This window comes from Salvelinus namaycush, chromosome 10 (genome assembly GCF_016432855.1).
Source record: "Salvelinus namaycush isolate Seneca chromosome 10, SaNama_1.0, whole genome shotgun sequence".
Classification (NCBI taxonomy): Eukaryota; Metazoa; Chordata; class Actinopteri; order Salmoniformes; family Salmonidae; genus Salvelinus; species Salvelinus namaycush.
In genome coordinates this window covers 14,984,641-15,000,553 of record NC_052316.1, presented here as the reverse complement: position 1 = coordinate 15,000,553, position 15,913 = coordinate 14,984,641, and the positions used below count along the sequence as shown (strand labels likewise).

The 15,913-nt window shown below is 44.2% G+C and overlaps 1 pseudogene; it reads left to right on the top strand.

Moving 5' to 3' along the window:
• The window catches only part of LOC120054445, a 32,216-nt pseudogene extending 27,029 nt beyond the window's left edge, over window positions 1-5,187 (top strand).
• Window positions 5,188-15,913: the final 10,726 nt, after the last annotated feature.

Sequence of the window (15,913 nt, the reverse complement as noted above, 5' to 3'; positions counted from 1 at the left end):
CTTTTGACTGGTACTGTATATACCCATTGATTCTTGAAAAATATAACTTATAAATGCCTCATTAGCATAGTTCAACTGTCAAACCCCAAAATAGAAGCTTGTGTACGCCTTTGTTTGTAAACAATGTAAATGTAAACAAACACTGTATAGCCTCAAAACATGATTAAAACTATACATGTTGATATCATGGATGGTCCATCTTTGTATCCATAGCACTGTCTATGAATTTGAGTGGTTACATTTTTCCAAGCCCATCCCCTTACTTTTAAACCAAAACAGTGGCAGGGTGCCCACTTTGTCATTGTTTAAATGAAGGATTGTAGCTTTAATTATATGTCTATTTTAGGATTCATGAATTGTTGGGTTAACAAATTGAAAACAAGACCTTTTGATTATTACCAGATTTTGCAGCTAGAAATGGGATGTTAAATGCAGAATTAGTTTAAATGTCCATCCCTTAGTTCCTTTTCTCTGGCTTTATAGTTCCTTATCAACAGAGAGGGCCAGGTTATGAAGAGATATGGACCGTTGGGGGATCCCAGCGTAAGTCAATTACTTTTACTCTCACACATTGACTCTAATTACAGCACAGGCCTATGATGGACTAACTGACACATCCATGTGAGACAGCAGTACTCAGCCATAACCTCAGGTTCGGCCTGGAATCACCCTCCCTAACATTATACCTTGTTACTTTGCATCTGAAAAGTATGCATTATTGACCATTTCATGTGCTCACAACACCATAAAATTGTTGGTAGTGATGAAATTGTGATGATGAGCGGGGTGTTGGCATCGGGATCAGGCAGCGATCCTCTATCAAGCACGCAGACAATGTGAATATTGGGCAGACATCGTATCTCATAATGTCCCTACAGCAAGCTGCTACTGTCATGGCTCTTACCTGAACCAGAATATGTGCGTTAGAGACCTCTCTAACACAGAGGAAGCTGCGATTAAAACTCCCATTCACCAGCTCTGCAAGCGTTACAGTACATGCTGATTACACCGGGCACGCACGTGCATCCGCATGTTGATTTTGTCCATCCACATCAGACGTGATCAGGACACGCAGGTTAAAATATCAAAACGAACTCTGAACTATATTCATTTGTGGGACATGTTCAAACACAAGAAACATTCATGGACATTTAGCTCGCTAGCTTGCTGTTGTTTTTTATTTTTATTTTTTAAATATTTTTTTTGCTAGCTTGCTGTTGCTAGCTAATTTGTCCTGGGATATAAACATTGTGTTGTTATTTTACAGGAAAGGTCTTTTTTTCTGGATCTTTGTAGAATTCTGACCCATTTTGAGTCACACAAAATCGTGTGTTCTCTACTCGACAATTCATCCAAAGATAAAAGGGGAAACCTAGTTAGTTTCTTGTAATCTCTCCTCCTTCAGTCTTCTTCTGTGGACTTTATATGGCGGTTGGCAACCAACTTTAAGGTGCATTACCACCAACAACTGGACTGGAGTGTGGACCTCAGTTGAGCATTCAATCACCCACGTGGGTACATCCTCCTAAAAACCAATGAGGAGATGGGAGAGGCGGGACTTGCAGCACATCACACGTCAAAAATTTCTATATTAACGCTGGGCTACGCGGATGCTTGCGAGCAGTTTGAGTGAAATTGTTAAATGACGTATGTGTAAAGTATTTTGCAATGTGGGCGGTGTGGTCAGCAAGTTATAATGTGAAAATACGTTAGTTGATCACCAAATATGGAGTTTCGCTGAGCAACAATCTTCATCTACCCCCTGTTACAGCCAGTATGTACTTCCAAAAAAGGTCTAAATAAAAATGTGCAAGCAACCGAAAAAGTGCCTATTCGGCACCTCTAATCTCTCATTACATCCACGCACAGGTCGGAAGTCTAGCCTACAACAGCTCGATACATTGGAGGTGTCGAAGAGGCATTTTTTAAGTTGCTTGTAAAAACAATTTTAGAACTTTTTTGGAAGTAAGTATCAGCAGTTACGGGAGTAAATGAAAATCGTTGTTCAGCGAAACGCCATATTTGGTGATCAACTAACCTATTTTGACATGACGCTTGCAGACACCGCAAACTATTACGGACTACAAAGCGAAACCCAGCCACGAGCTGCCCAGTGATCCGAGCCTACCAGATGGGCTAAATGCCTTTTATGCTCACTTCGAGGCAAGCAACACTGAAGCATGCATGAGAGCACCAGCTGTTACGGACAACTGTGATCACACTCTCTGTAGACCTCGAAACAGGTTAACATTCACAAGGCCGCGGGGCCGCGGGGCCAGACGGATAGCCAGGACATGTACTCAGAGCATGTGCGGACCAACTGGCAAGTGTCTTCACTGACATTTTCAACCTCTCCCTGACCGAGTCTGTAATACCTACATGTTTTAAGCAGACCACCATAGTCCCTGTGCCCAAGAACACTAAGGTAACCTGTCTAAATGACTACCACCCCGTAGCAGTCACGTCGGTGCTTTGAAAGGCTGGTCATGGCTCACATCAACACCATAATCCCGGAAACCCTAGAACTACTCCAATTTGCATACCGTCCAAACAGATCCACAGATGACGCAATCTCAATCGCACTCCACACTGCCCTTTTCCACCTGGACAAAAGGAACACCTATGTGAGAATGCTGTTCATTGACTACAGCTCAGCGTTCAACACCATAGTACCCTCAAAGCTCATCACTAAGCTAAGGATCCTGGGACTAAACACCTCCCTCTGCAACTGGATCCTGGACTTCCTGACGGGCCACCCCCAGGTGGTAAAGGTAGGCAACAACACATCTGCCACGCTGATCCTCAACACGGGGGCCCCTCAGGGGTGCGTGCTTAGTCCCCTCCTGTACTCCCTGATCACACACGACTGCATGGCCAAGCACGACTCCAACAGGACAACAACCTCACCCTAAACGTAAGAAAGACAAAGGAGATAATCGTGGACTACAGGAAAAGGAGGGCCGAACACGCCCCCATTCACATCAACAGGGCTGTAGTGGAGCGGTGTCCTTGGTGTCCAAAAAAACGAAAAAAGTCGTGAAGAGGGCACAACAACGCTTTTTCCCCCTCAGCATGGGTCCCCAGATCCTCAAAAAGTTCTACAGCTGCACAATCGAGAGCATCCTGACCGGTTGCATCACCACCTGGTATGGCAACTGCTCGGTATCTGACCGTAAGGCGCTACAAAGGGTAGTGCGTACAGCCCAGTACATCACTGGAGCCAAGCTTCTTGCCATCCAGGACCTATATACTAGTCGGTGTCAGAGGAAGACCCAAAAAATTGTCAGACTCCAGTCACCCAAGTCATAAACTGTTCTCTCTGCTACCGCAAGGCAATGGAGCGCCAAGTCTAGGTCCAAAAGGCTCCTTAACAGCTTCTATAACTAGGCATAAGACTGCTGAACAATGAATCAAATGGCCACCTGGACTATTTGCATTGACACCCCTTTGTTTTTACACTGCTGCTACTCGCTGTTTATTATCTATGCATAGTTACTTTACGCCAACCAAAATGTACAAATTACCTCGACTAACCTGTACTTCCACACATTGACTTGGTACCGGTACTCCCTGAATATAACCTCATTATTGTTATTTTATTTTGTTACTTAAAAAAATAAAAATAAAAAAAAAATATTAAAAAAATAAATATTTTCTTATCTCTATTTTCTTAACTGCATTGTTGGTTAAGGGCTTGTAAGTAAGCCTGCCCCTCAGTCCGGTGCTGCCCCTCAGTCCGGTGCTGCCCCTCAGTCCGGTGCTGCCCCTCAGTCCGGTGCTGCCCCTTAGTCCGGTGCTGCCCCTTAGTCCAGTGGGGTTAATATGCAGGGTCGCCATTAAGAGGAGGCCACGGAAGCGGGGATTAACTATGGTGGGGTGGGAGCCACGTCCAGAGCCAGAGCCGCCACCGTGGACAGATGCCCACCCAGACCCTCCCCTATAGGTTCAGGTTTTGCGGCCGGAGTCCGCACCTTGGGGGGGGGGGGGGGGGGTACTGTCACGTTCCTGACCTTATTTCCTTTGTTTTGTGTTTTTTTGTTGGGTTTATTGTTTGGCCTAATATGGTTCTCAATCAGAGGCAGGTGTTTGTCATTGTCTCTGATTGGGAACCATATTAAGGTAGGCTGTTTCTCACTGTTTGTTTGTGGGTGATTGTTTCTGTTCATTGCGTTCTTCGTTGTCTGTATGTTCACATGTTCAGGTCTGTAGCGTCGTTAGTTTCATTTTCTGTTTATTGTTTTGTTCGTGTTAAGTGTTTCCAATAAATATGGAAACGTACCACGCTGCGCTTTGGTCCTCCTCTCTTCCACCTAACGACGAGCGTTACACCTGTTGTATTCGGTGCATGTGACAAATACAATTTGATTTGAATGGGAGTTTGAATCTGAGCTTTCTTTGTGTTAGAGATGTCATACGCACAGATAGGCATACTGGTTCAGCTCTTACCTAACAAATGAAATGTAATTATATTAAATCCATATAAGGAGAGAAACTAAAAGGCATGGATGCAATTCATCACAACTATTTATTCTCCATTTCAGGCGGTGGAGAAGGATCTTCCCAGGTACCTGTAATTCTTCCATCACTGACTGTCTAATGCACTGATACTGCATCTATCCCTCCCTCTCCGATGAGCCAATGCCTGGGAGTGGGTCCATTCCCCAGACCAATGACAGTCTGTCCGCAAACCAGCCTGACTGGTAGGACAGACCTGATGAAAACGGCGTGCAACCAATCCCCTGGGAGGACCCGCTATAGGCATAGCCAGCCAGCACCGGAGAAGAATCCTGACCCCCTGAAAATATGATCCTAGTGTCATATTCCATAATAAACGTAACGCTTTTGTGCTAATTCTGTTGTCCAGTGTGTTTATGGGGAATATTATCTTTCAACGTAAAAAAACAAGTGTAAACGTGCTTCAGCCCAGCTATAACAAAAAAGAAATCAGGTGCTTGACTGACTGAGGCACTTAAATTCCCCAAAACATTATACACAATTTACTCATACACTTGTTTTTAATAGCCCATGTCTAGTTGCTATCATTTTTACATGATTGATTGACATGGCGCGTGGGACACTCCCTTGAGAGGCTATGGTGCCTCTTACCTTTTCCTACACAAGGCTCTGATGAAGGTGTTAATGCCGAAACATAAGCCTGTTTGTATGTCCCGTTAATAAATCATTCATATTTATGCATAAGAGTGCTAATTTATTTTCCGGAGTAGTCATCAGTTGAAGTGTCTTGGGGTAAGGAATTTCAATGTATTTTTGTTTTTGTGTTGAATTCCCACTACACAAGTAGAACAGTACTAAAACCATGGTCACTGTTAGTAACGTGTTTTGCTATGCTGATGTTTTGCCATGAGTTGATGTGGACAAGGTTGTTCCATGTGATGCAACAAGAAGTAATTCAAGTTACTAATTACCTAAAAAGCAATACATGTATTTTGATTCATCACCTGAGAGCATTCCTTCACATGATAGTGGATCAGATCGTAGTGTCTGAAATTGAATTTGTGAATCTTTTCTGCTGAAATACATGTTACACTGCCATCTACTGGATTTGAGAGCAAAAGATGTTATGGTACAACCATAGTCACTTGCCTGTCGTCCCTTTGCTCTGTTGAGAGAGACTGTTGGCCACTGAGTTTATATTTTCAAATGAACACACATGATGAATCTGCATGTGATACATCATCTAACCCTAATCAGATTGAAACAAATTAGATGGACTATGGATGGGTCAGGTTAGTTGTTAGAAATGCAGTTCACATTGTCATTCACAACAGCTAGTCTTTCAGTTGGGCTCCCAAGTGGTGAAGTGGTCCAAGGCACTGCATCTCCCAGGTACCTGTAATTCTTCCATCAGTGACTGTCTAATGCACTGATACTGCATCTATCCCTCCCTCTCCGGTGAGCCAATGCCTGGGAGTGGGTCCATTCCCCAGACCAATGACAGTCTGTCCGCAAACCAGCCTGACTGGTAGGACAGACCTGATGATACAATTCCAGGCTGTATCACAACCGGATTAGGGCGGTGCACAATTGGCCCAGTGTTGTTAGGGTTTGGCTGGGGTAGGCCGTCATTGTAAATAAGAATTTATTCTTAACTGACTTGCTTAGTTAAATAAAAGTTAATAAAAAAAGTGTGAATATGTTAAGAAGAGCCCTTTGTGGATCAAAATAGACTTGAAGACCTGATAAACTATAAAAACAAGGAGTTGCACACTCCATATGTGTAACCTCACAGTAATTTATTGGGTAAAAAGACACCAACGTTTCGGCATCACTGTGCCGTCTTCAGGGTAATGTCATGAATGCTTGAACCAGGTTATGTAGTAGGCAAACAGTGCAACCAATGATAATAGTGAGGCGTGTGTCGTAATTGCTAGGTTGATAAGAATGAATTGAGCGAAACTGTTAAGACAATAGCCCACAGCAGGATTTCCCAAACTGGGGTACGCGCAATGCCATCGGGGGTACACCAAATAAAAATGTGATTCACATTTTCAAACAGTCCATTTAGATTTTCCAACGGGGTTATACATTTGGGTGAGGTTTTTCTGTCGCCTGAGTAGCCTCGTTTCACTACCAAAAATAAAATTAAACCATCTAGTGTTCAGGAAAATAACAACACAATATCAAATACAGGTAGCCTAGTCAAATAATTGACATCCGATCACATTAACCGTTACACTCTCGCGGGAATACCATGTAGGCGAACGTAGCTGCTGCTCATTCCGTTTGCTCGAAAATTGATTAATGGTTAAAAAAAGTATGGCACATAGAGAAACATACCAGCTCTACTGGTAGTACTGCTACTACCAGCAGTACTAGACCTGCACCTGTCGACACAAGTTGTTCTGCTTCCACGAGGACATCCAATGCTAGCATCAGTAATTCTACATTTGATGTTAGACCAGCTAGCAAATGTATTTTTACTGTTTTATTTTTACTGTTTTATTTTTTAACTTAACTACACACACACACACACACACACACACACACACACACACATTTTTCGCACTATTGGTTAGAGTCTGTAAGTAAGCATTTCACTGTAAGGTCTACACCTGTTGTATTCGGCGCACGTGACAAATAAACTTTGATTTGATTAGCATGGACACTGACAGTTGTGAATCTGATGCAGCCGAATAGCTACTGCCCCCAAGGCCTGGAAAGCACCGAACAACAGGCAGGGACATTGGACCATCGAAGACGTGCAAATATGATGAGAACTACATTGATTTGGGGTTCACTTATATTGGGAGTAGTGCCTTTCCTCAGCCACAGTGTGTTATATGTGAAAAAGTACTCTCTCACTGTAACTATCGTCTATAGGTGATTGAGCGGACCAATGCGCAGCGGGTGCTGAATACATAATGAAATTTAATGAAGATCCAACCAAAACAGAACACTGACAAAATACAAAACAAATAAACGACGTGAACGAACGAGACAGTACCGTGTGGTGCACAGACACAGCAACAGCAACAATCACCCACAAACAAACAGTGAGAACAGCCTACCTTAATATGGTTCTCAATCAGAGGAAACGTCAAACACCTGCCTCTAATTGAGAACCATATCAGGCAACACATTAAACCCAACATAGAAACACAATACATAGAATGCCCACCCCAACTCACGCCCTGACCAACTAAACACATACAAAAACAAGGAAAACAGGTCAGGAACGTGACAGAACCCCCCCCTCAAGGTGCGAACTCCGGGCGCACCACCTAAAGTCTAGGGGAGGGTCTGGGTGGGCATCTGTCCACGGTGGCGGCTCCGGCTCCGGACGTGGTCCCCACCCCACCATAGTCAAACCCCGCTTCCGTAGCCTGCTCCAAATGGCCACCCTCCAAATTAACCCCACTGGACTAAGGGGCAGCACCGGACTGAGGGGCAGCACCGGACTGAGGGGCAGCACCGGACTGAGGGGCAGCACCGGACTGAGGGGCTGCTCATGGCTGGCGGAAGGCTCTGGCTGCTCATGGCTGGCGGAAGGCTCTGGCTGCTCATGGCTGGCGGAAGGCTCTGGCTGCTCATGGCTGGCGGAAGGCTCTGGCTGCTCATGGCTGGCGGAAGGCTCTGGCTGCTCATGGCTGGCGGAAGGCTCAGACGGCGTTGGGCAGACGGGCAGTTCAGGCGCCGCTGGGCAGACAGCAGACTCTGGCCGGCTGAGGCGCACTGTAGGCCTGGTGCGTGGTGCCGGAACTGGAGGTACCGGGCTAAGGACACGCACCTTCAGGCTAGTGCGGGGAGCAGCAACAGGACGCACAGGACTCTGGAGGCGCACAGGAGGCTTGGTGCGTGGTACCGGAACTGGAGGTACTGGGCTGGAGACACGCACCACAGGGCTAGTGCGTGGAGGAGGAACAGGGCTCTGGAGACGCACAGGAGGCTTAGTGCGTGGTGCCGGAACTGGTGGTACCGGGCTGAAGACACGCACCATAGGGCTAGTGCGTGGAGGAGGAACAGGGCTCTGGAGACGCACAGGCAGCCTGGTGCGTGGTGTGAGCACTGGTGGTACTGGGCTGGAGCGAGGAGGTGGCGCCGGATATACCGGACCATGCAGGCGTACTGGCTCCCTTGAGCACTGAGCCTGCCCAACCTTACCTGGTTGTATGCTCCCCGTAGCCCGACCAGTGCGGGGAGGTGGAATAACCCGCACTGGGCTGTGCTGGCGAACCGGGGACACCATGCGTAAGGCTGGTGCCATGTATGCCGGCCCGAGGAGACGCACTGGTGGCCAGATGCGTTGGGCCGGCTTCATGACATCCGGCTCAATACTCAATCTAGCCCTGCCAGTGCGGGGAGGTGGAATAACCCGCACCGGGCTAAGCACACGTACAGGAGACACCGTGCGCTTTACCGCATAACACGGTGTCTGCCCGTACTCTCGCTCTCCACGGTAAGCTCGGGGAGTTGGCGCAGGTCTCCTACCTGACTTCGCCACACTCCCTTGTAGCCCCCCTCCAAGAAATGTTTGGGCTTGACTCACAGGCTTCCGTGCTAGCCGCGTACCCTCATAACGCCGGTTCCTCTCTCCGGTTGCCTCTGCTCTCCTAACTGCCTCCAGCTGTTTCCATGGGAGGCGATCTCTTCCAGCCAGGATCTCCTCCCATGTGTAGCAACCCTTGCCGTCCAAAACTTCCTCCCATGTCCATTCCTCCTTCTTGCGCTGTTGCTGCTGCCCGTTAACCCGCTGCTTGATCCTTCGTTGGTGGGTGATTCTGTAACTATCGTCTATAGGTGATTGAGCGGACCAATGCGCAGCGGGTGCTGAATACATAATGAAATTTAATGAAGATCCAACCAAAACAGAACACTGACAAAATACAAAACAAATAAACGACGTGAACGAACGAGACAGTACCGTGTGGTGCACAGACACAGCAACAGCAACAATCACCCACAAACAAACAGTGAGAACAGCCTACCTTAATATGGTTCTCAATCAGAGGAAACGTCAAACACCTGCCTCTAATTGAGAACCATATCAGGCAACACATTAAACCCAACATAGAAACACAATACATAGAATGCCCACCCCAACTCACGCCCTGACCAACTAAACACATACAAAAACAAGGAAAACAGGTCAGGAACGTGACACTCACAACTCGATGAAACCTTTACTCTTGCGCAGACATTTAGAAACAAAACATGCCAATTTGAAAAATGAGCCAGTTTTTTTTTGCGAGAATTAAGACAACTTTCGAGTAGTAAGACATGTATAAAAGCAACAGATACCATTCATAAGAAGGGGCTAGAAGTGTCTTATATGGTGAGCTACCGAATGGCTAGGACAGACAAGCCCCATACTATTGTGGATGACTTAATTCTTCCTGCTGCCGCGGATATGGCTGGGACAATGCTGGGGTAAAGGCCAAAAAAACTATACAGATAATGACTTCTTCAAACACTGTTTCACGATGCTTCAGTGACATGGCAGGAGATATTTTGAAACAATTACTGCTTTCGTACAAGCCAGTGAATTATATGCGTTACAGATGGATGAGTCAACAGACGTGGCGGGAATGGCACAGCTCCTGGTATATGTCCGTCACGTTTTTCCGGGGTTCAATTAAGAAAGACATCCTCTTCTGCAAACCACTGGAAACCAGGACAACAGGAGAGGATATTTTTAAGGTACTGGACAGCTTTGTGACATCAAATGGACTTTGGTGGTCAAGATATGTTGGTATATGTACTGATGGCGCAAAAGCCATGACAGGGAGACATAGTGGAGTGGTAACACACGTGCAAGCAGTTGCTCCTGAGGCCACTTGTGCAAACTGCAGCATCCACCGAGAGGCTCTTGCTGCCAAGGGAATGCCTGACAGCTTGAAAGACGTTTTGGACACTACAGTGAAAATGGTTAACTTTGTTAAAGCAAGGCCCCTGAACTCTCGTGTATTTTCTGCATTATGCAATGATATGGGCAGCGACCATGTAACGCTTTTACAACATACAGAAGTGCGCTGGTTATCAAGGGGCAAAGTATTGACACTTTTTTGGAATTGAGAGACAAGCTTAAAGTTTTCTTTACTGACCATAATTTTCACTTGTCTGACCGCTTGCATGATGATGAGTTTCTCACACGACTGGCCTATCTGGGTAATGTTTTTTCTCACCTGAATGATCTGAATCTAGGACTATCCGCAACTATATTCACTGTTCGGGACAAAATTGAGTCTATGATTAAGAAGTTGGAGCTCTTCTCTATCTGCATTAACAAGGACAACACACAGGTTTTTCCATCATTTCATGATTTTGTGTGTGCAAATGAACTCAAGCTTACGGACAATGTCAAATGTGATATAGCTTAGCACCTGAGTGAGTTGGGTGCGCAATTACGCAGATATTTTCCAGAAACGGATGACACAAACAACTGGATACATTATCCCTTTCATGCCCTGCCTCCAGTCCACTTACCGATAACTAAACAAGAGAGCCTCATCAAAATTGCAACAAGCGGTTCTGTGAAAATTGAATTTAATCAGAAGCTACTGCCAGATTTCTGGATAGGGCTGCGCTCAGAGTATCCTGCCTCAGCAAATCGCGCTGTTAAGACACTGATGCCCTTTGCAACCACGTACCTATGTGAAAGTTGATTCTCGGCCCTCATTAGCATGAAAAATAAACATAGGCACAGACTGTGTGTGGAAAATGATTTAAGACTGAGACTCTCTCCAATACAACCCAACATTGCAGAGTTATGTGCATCCTTTCAAGCTCACCCTTCTCATTAACCTGTGGTGAGTTATTCTCAATTTTCGATGAACAAATAAAGTTTTATATGTAAGATGGCTAATTAAAGAGCAAAATGATTGATTATTATAATATTATTATTTGTGCCCTGGTCCTATAGGAGCTCTTTGTCACTTCCAACAAGCCAGGTTGTGACAAAAACTCACCCTCATTCTTATGTTTAATAAATTTATCGTATAGTGTGTGTGTGGCAGGCTTACAATGATGGCAAAAAACTATATTTGAGAGTGCACTGACCCTGGTGCTAGAGAGGGTACGCAGCGGGAGGTTGAATGTTTGAAGGGGTACGGGACTATAAAAAGTTTGGGAGCCACTGGCCCACAGCAAACTGAATATATTATGCCATAGCATTAGCATCAACATACATTGTTTCATTTAATTTCACCTATATATTTAGATATTTCCATTTTCATTAAATGTTTTTGTTACATGTAATCTTTGGTTCAAGCATAATGCATAATAAGCATCATCAACAGGGGGAACAATACTGGGTGTACGCAGATAAACTAGAAAGAATACATTCATTTACAAGACCTGTTCACAGAAAACATAATTGGTCATAAGAAGGGCCTGAGAGCAAAGTGAACACTCAGACCACTAGGGGTCAATGTTGTACTAGGGTCAACCTGATAGATGACAAAATAACAAAGGTCAGGGTCCCTTCATCCCTTTAATGCCCAGCCAGTCTACAAAATTCCAAATACTATTTTCCTTTTTACTGTCCTACCTGCAGGTGTTTGTCAGTCATTTTGCAACCTGAACTTGTTCAATGATGAAAGAGGAGCAGCACCTTGTCATAATGCCAAGGATATCTGATCTATCCAAGGCAATCCCTGGCTTTTGTTTATGGGGTTAAATCAATATGTTAGTCTGAGAGTATTTCATATTTGTGTAGGATAGATGTACGTTCGGTCATCATTCATTTTGAAAGGTCATGGACAGGGGTCAGCTACCCTCAATGCACCCACCCTTTTTGTGGATAAAACTTGTTGACCTGTTTTTCTTCATTTAAAAGAATCAATCAATCAAATTTGTTTGTTTTGTAGCCATTTTAATTTAGTGTACAGCTAAGCCATTTTAAACCTACAGTTGAAGTCGGAAGTTTACATACACTTAGGTTGGAGTCATTAAAACTCGTTTTTCAACCACTCCACAAATTTCTTGTTAACAAACTATAGTTTTGGCAAGTCGGTAAGGACATCTACTTTGTGCATGACCCAAGTAATTTTTCCAACAATTGTTTACAGACAGATTATTTCACTTATAATTCACTGTATCACAATTCCAGTGGGTCAGAAGTTTACATACACTAAGTTGACTGTGCCTTTAAACAGCGTGGAAAATTCCATAAAATGATGTCATGGCTTTAGAAGCTTCTGATAGGCTAATTGACATCATTTGAGCCAATTGGAGGTGTACCTGTGGTTGTATTTCAAGGCCTACCTTCAAACTCAGTGTCTCTTTGCTCGACATCATGGGAAAATCAAAAGAAATCAGCCAAGACCTCAGAAAAGCAATTGTAGCCCTCCAAAAGGCTGGTTCATCCTTGGGAGCAATTTCCAAACACATGAGGTACCACGTTCATCTGTACAAACAATAGTACGCAAGTATAAACACCATGGGACCACGCAGCCATCATACCGCTCAGGAAGGAGACACATTCTGTCTCCTAGAGATGAAGTACTTTGGTGCGAAAAGTGCAAATCAATCCCAGAACAACAGCAAAGGACCTTGTGAAGATGCTGGAGGAAACATGGCCAAAAGTATCTATATCCACAGTAAAACGAGTCCTATATCGGCATAACCTGAAAGGTCGCTCAGCAAGAAAGAAGCCACTGCTCCAAAACCGCCATAAAAAAGCCAGATTACGGTTTGCAACTGCACATGGGGACAAAGATCGTACTTTTTGGAGAAATGTCCTCTGGTCTGATGAAACAAAAATAGAACTGTTTGGCCATAATGACCATCGTTATGTTTGGAGGAAAAAGGGGGAGGCTTGCAAGCAGAAGAAAACCATCCTAACCATGAAGCACGGGGGTGGCAGCATCATGTTGTGGGGGTGCTTTGCTGCAGGAGGGACTGGTGCACTTCACAAAATAGATGGCATCATGAGGATGGAAATTATGTGGATATATTGAAGCAACATCTCAAGAAATCAGTCAGGAAGTTAAAACTTGGTCGTAAATGGGTCTTCCAAATGGACAATGACCCCAAGCATACTTCCAAAGTTGTGGCAAAATGGCTTAAGGATGTAGTGTCTGGGATCTACATCTGTTTATATTAGTTACTATGCTGTTACTAAGCAGTGATGTATTACGGCAGTGTTACGTTACTACACCTAATAGGAAATGCACATGCGCACTATTGTGCCGGGGGCTGTAGAGCACGAGGGTTTTGACTAAACGAAAACTAACTGTACTCCCGTCTCCTGCCTGGTCATTTCTCCACAACACAAATATTACAAAGGACAACAAAGTCAAGGTATTGGTGGCCATCACAAAGCCCTGACCTCAATCCTATAGAAAATGTGTGGGCAGAACTGAAAAGCGTGTGCGAGCAAGGAGGCCTACAAACCTGACTCAGTTACACCAGCTCTGTCAGGAGGAATGGGCCAAAATTCACCCAATTTATTGTGGGAAGCTTGTGGAAGGCTACCCAAAACGTTTGACCCAAGTTAAACAATTTAAAGGCAATGCTACCAAATACTAATTGAGTGTATGTAAACTTCTGACCCACTGGGAATGTGATGAAATAAATAAAAGCTGAAATAAATCATTCTCTCTACTATTATTGACATTTCACATTCTTAAAATAAAGTGGTGATCTTAATTTACCTAAAACAGGGAATTTTTTTGTAGGATTAAATGTCAGGAATTGTGAAAAACTGAGTTTAAATGTATTTGGCTAAGGTGTATGTAAACTTCCGACTTCAACTGTAATCCTAATCACACTTGTTAACCTTATGTCGATAACCGTAACCTTAAATTAAGACCAAAAAAAAACATGTTTGTTTTCATACATTTTTATATAGCTAATTTAGACTTTGCGGCTGTGGTAACTAGTGACAACCCAAGCCAATGGAAAGCAGTAGTTCCTCAAAAGTCAGTCTGAGGCAGGCAGACAGAAAAGGGTAAACCAGCGTCTACAGCAGCAAGTGTAGTCGAACTGAGAGGATTTGTGCCGCCGACGCGCTGATAACCACCGCACAGATGCCTGGCCCTGGGCCATAACGGATATCACCCGACATTTATTTTTTCATATCATCGTATGGTTTAGCTGTAGGACGTCGAATAACAACCGTTTGGTTTCGCCGAATCGCGCCATCGCTGTTGGTCTTTCATTTGGAGGGCTCGCCCTTTCTCCGGGAGTCTGAATGGAAGCAGCAGCCGAGGGAGCAGTTGGGCTGTCAGAGGCCAGGGAAGCGAGACCTTTATCCGGGGCTACAGCATCAGAGGATGCGGACACTGTCATTGGAATTAGCTACGGAAGGGACAGTGACATGGGTAACTATTTATTTGTATTGATAATATCTATAACCGGCATTGTATTAGCTATATTGATGCAGTTACAGCCGTGGCGGTGGTTCATCTACTTTTAGCCAGGTAACATAGCTAGCCAATAAGCCATGCATGGAACGGAAGCTAACTGTTAGCCACACTGACTCAGCTAGCTATCAGATTAGGCCGGCTGTCATCGAGATTACAGTTAGCAGCAAAACTAACCCACTAAATAGCACGTTAATTTAACTACATACAGGGGCGAAATAAGTAATTTTTCAAATGGTTTTAGCTTGGATATTTCTCAGCGTGTATTGCTGCCAAACCGGGGGGCTCCAGGTCGTGGTTAGCGTGGACGGTTAGAGAAAACAAGCATCCATAGGCTTGATGAAGAAGCATGCCAGTGCTGCTGCCCTGTAGTGTGTAAAATAGGACCGGCATTATTTAGCTAGCTACTATCTTGGAAATTAATCTTAAAAATGCTATTTTATTTGCCCTTTTTCCCCAATTTGTCTTTTATATATAGTACAGGATGAAATACTTGTCTGCCTGATCCTGCTTTTCTTACTGCTCCACCTGAATCATTCGCACAAGATGTAGAGAGCTACTGAATCATGAGACATTTGATTTGTATGTTTTGTCATAACTAAACAGGTCTGACAGTCCAGGGCAGCTCAAAAAGTGAAGTACAGATGCTCTTTGCAATGTATTAATTGATATTAGAAGGGGTGCCCAAAAATTGGGGCATGGCAGCCCTAATATTTATTTACATAATCCAATTTGGCTGCCAATACGGATTTTGGCAAGGTGATATTGAATTATTGTTGCCATATATAATAAAACATCTAATTGAGTAGTGGACCAGTCTTCAACAATATGCCAGGCATTATATTTTATAAGCAACCAGCCTAAAGTGGCAGAAATGGCATGGAAACACCAGAAATCCACCTGTAAGCCACTAGAATTTTGTTGAACTATTACATGAAACACCTCAACAAATGTCTTTTAAAAGGTTAAAAACACCATGTTATTAAGTTTGCAGGGTTTTTCTGCCATTGAAGTTCAAAATCAGAATGGAAAACACTTTCAGTATAAACTTAAACAACTAAAACCAAATATAATGTATGTAGGAAAGA